General features: G+C 38.2%; 1 pseudogene; it reads left to right on the forward strand.

Moving 5' to 3' along the window:
- Positions 1–441: 441 nt before the first annotated feature.
- On the forward strand, positions 442–1,617 carry LOC102828673 (annotated as a pseudogene).
- Positions 1,618–3,475: the final 1,858 nt, after the last annotated feature.

Raw genomic sequence — 3,475 nt, forward strand, 5'->3', positions numbered from 1 at the left:
TACATGTAGGGAAAACCTGTGTAACTTATTCTTCAGCTAAACATCTCACTTGAAAGAAATACAATATATGGACATCAAATTAAACAGCCATATTAAATGATGATCTAGGAGACTATGTTATCAGGAGGGACTTGTACCTGGAGAAGTATTTATCAATTATGCTTGGTAAAGTGAAAGGTCAATATGGTGGGTTGGCACAGTGGCTGAAACGAAGGGCTCAAGTATAAGAATGATAGTGGCAATAACTCAATTGAGCAGTGTCTCATTATTTGTGCATAAAATTGCTATGAGCTCATTGCGCAGTAGTGCTAACGGCTTCCTCCTTCCTTTCTCTGACTCAGCAGTCAGCACTTGTACTAAGTAGTGACAAATTGCCTCCGGGCCAGCCGAGTAGGATCTGGAAATGATCGTCACTTCACAAACATTCACTGTTGGGGAAAAATGGTTGAAACCAACCACCCTGGAAAGCTCTTCATTGGAGGGCTCAATACAGAAACCAACAAGAAAGCTCTGGAAGCAGTATTTGGACAATATGGACAGATTGTCGAAGTACTCTTGATAAAAGACCATGAAACCAACAAATCAAGAGCATTTGCTTTCGTCACCTTTGAAAGCCCAGCAGATGCCAAAGATGCAGCCAGAGATATGAATGGAAAATCTTTGGATGGGAAAGCTATCAAGGTGGAACAAGCCACTAAACCAATATTTGAAAGTGGTAGGCATGGACCCCCACCACCTCCAAGAAGCAGAGGCCCACCAAGAGGCCTTAGCGATAGAAGAGGAGGCAGTTGAGGAACCAGGAGACCACTTCACTTGGGGGACACATGGATGATGGTGGCTATTCCATGAATTTTAGCATGAGTTCTTTCAGGAGACCACTTCCAGTAAAAAGAGGACCACAACCACAAAGGTCCTCCCTAAAAGATCAGCTCCTTCAGGACCAGCTCGCAGTATCAATGGAATTGGAGGCAGTGCCCCTGTATCACATGGAAGAGATAGTTATGGAGGACCAACAAGAAGGGAACCCTTGCCCTCTCGTACAGATAGATGTGTACCTGTCAACAAGAGATAGTGGCTATTCCACTAAAGATAGCTATTTAAGCAGAGATTACCCAAATTCTCATAATACAAGAGATTAGGCACCACCAACAAGAGATTATACATACCATGATAATGGTCATTCCAGTTCATGTGATGACTATCCATCCAGAGGCTATAGTGATAGAGACGGCTATGGTCGTGACGTGACAATTCAGACCATCCAAGTGGAGGCTCCTACAGAGATTCCTATGAGAGCTATGGTAATTCATATAGTGCTCTACCTACATGAGGGCCCCCACCATCTTAAGGTGGAAGCAGTCACTATGATGATTACAGAAGCTCATGAGACTGGATTTGGTGGAAGTTGTGACAGTTACTCAAGTAGCCGAAGTGATCTCTACTCAAGTGGTCATGATCGGGTTGGCAGACAAGAAAGAGGGCTTCCCACTTCTATGAAAAGGGGGTAGGTACGCTCCTCCACGTGATTCCTACAGCAGTTCAAGCCGCAGAACACCAAGAGGTGGTGGCCATGGAGGAAGCCAATCTGATAGAGGGGGAGGCAGAAGCAGATACTAAAAACAAACACAACTTTGGACCAAAATCCCTGTTCAAAGAAACAAACAAAAAGTGGAACCTATTCTGTCATAACTACCCAAGGACTCTTAAAAGGAAAAATTGTGTTACTTAAAAAAAAAAAAAAAAAAAAAATTCCTGTTAAGTACTCCTCCATAATTTTTATGGTTTTTTGTGTGTGAGGAAAAAGTAAAATCTGTTTAATTTTATTTGATTTTATGACATTGCTTTCAACAAGAAAATGTTAAATTTTTTAGACTTGACTTGTAATTCTCTTGTGTCGCTGAAGGCTACATCCTATTCAATTTTTTCCCAATAAATGAGGCAAGCAATACTAAGATCATCCACAAACTTCCAGTCATCTAAAATGGAGAGATGAATCATTCTGCCTATATAAACAAGCAAGATATTAGAAGGGCGGTCAGGTTTGCTACTCATAAATTTCAGGATGTCTTCAAACTGAAATCTCAGTGTTCTCAGTGTGCAAACCTGAGATAGATGCTTAAGTAAGGAAAGTGCTATTCACCCAGTAAACCCAAAATAAAAGGATAATGCTGGCCATATATTGCCTTTCTGACATTTCCTTGAGATTCTGCAAGAGCCTCCTCTTCCCTCCTCCCCCAATTAATATCACTTCAGTGTGTATTAAACAACTACAGAATACTGAATAAAAAGTTTGGCCAAAACTAACCATGAAGCTGAAAAACAAACAAACAAAAAAAGATTGCTATGCGTTAGAAACAACTAGACAGCACCAAACAACAACAACAGAGCAAATGGAAATAAAAAAAGATAATACCAGAATAATATGAAGAATTGCACTCCAATAAATTTGAAAATCTAAAAGAAATGGGTAAATTTTTAGAAAAACACAAGCAACATTGAATAACATAGATAACTTGAACAGACCTATAACAAGAGAAGAACTTGATCAAGTCATTAAAAAAAAAAAAACTCGCATTAAAAAAAAAAAAAAAATTCAGGGCCAGCTGGCTTTACTGGCGAATTCTACCAAACATTCAGAATAAAACTTACAATTTTACTCTCACTGCTTCAGAACATAAAAGAGGATGGGAAAATCATGAATACATTTAACGAAGTGACCATAGCCCACATAGCAAAACCAGGTAAAGGTATCAATAAAACAAACAAACAAACAAATATAGACCAATGTCTCTCAGGAACATAATCCTAGCCAACAGAATTCAACAACATAAAAACATCAGAAATGAGTGGGACTCATACCAAACATGCAAAGATAGTTCAATATTAGAAAAACAATCAATGAAACCCACTAAATAAATAAAACAAAGAAAAAGAACCACAGATATCAACTGCTGCAGAAAAGATATTTGTCAAAACCGAACATCAATTCCTGATAAGCATTCAGCAAAGTATGAATAAAAGGAAAATTCATCAACATAATTAACAGCATATGTACAAATACAACAGCCAACATAAATTTCAATGGGGATAAACTGAAAGCGATCCTTTTGTGAACAGGAACCATGCAAGAATGCCTTTTATCATCACTCCTATTTAATATTATGTTGTAAATCTTAACCAGAGCTATAACACACACACACACACACACAAAAAAAAAAAAAAAAAAAAAAAAAACAACCAGAAATTTAGGGCATCCAAATTGTTAAAGAAGATGTAAAACTCTCTATTTGCAGATGATACGATCCTATACATAGAAAATTTCCAAGATTCAGCAAGAAAAGTTTGGAAAATCACTGAAAGATTCAGCAATGGCAGGGTACAAGATCAATGCAAAAAATCAATTAGATTCCTCTACAGTAATACAAAGGAGCTCTGGTAGCGTAGTGGTTGTTAATTGGGCTGCGAACCCCAGGGA

This window comes from Chrysochloris asiatica, unplaced genomic scaffold (genome assembly GCF_000296735.1).
Source record: "Chrysochloris asiatica unplaced genomic scaffold, ChrAsi1.0 scaffold00091, whole genome shotgun sequence".
Classification (NCBI taxonomy): Eukaryota; Metazoa; Chordata; class Mammalia; order Afrosoricida; family Chrysochloridae; genus Chrysochloris; species Chrysochloris asiatica.